Here is a 222-nt window from a genome sequence, read left to right on the forward strand (position 1 = left end):
CCAATTTGTTACAACGACTGCCAGTGGCGCCAAGAGGAGGTCCGAGGTGCAGCAAATGCTGACCTAAAATGAGAATAACCGGGTGTGAGTAGGAATAACCGGGTGTAATAAGGGAGGAAGAAAAAAAAGGGAGAGAAGAGAAAGAGAAGGAGAGAGAGAGAGAGGAAAGAGGAAGGAAAGGAAAGGGAGTCCGAGGTGCAGCAAATGCTGCACCTAAAATGG

Source organism: Frankliniella occidentalis, unplaced genomic scaffold (assembly GCF_000697945.3).
Source record: "Frankliniella occidentalis isolate FOCC.00 unplaced genomic scaffold, Focc_3.1 Scaffold405, whole genome shotgun sequence".
Lineage (NCBI taxonomy): Eukaryota > Metazoa > Arthropoda > Insecta > Thysanoptera > Thripidae > Frankliniella > Frankliniella occidentalis.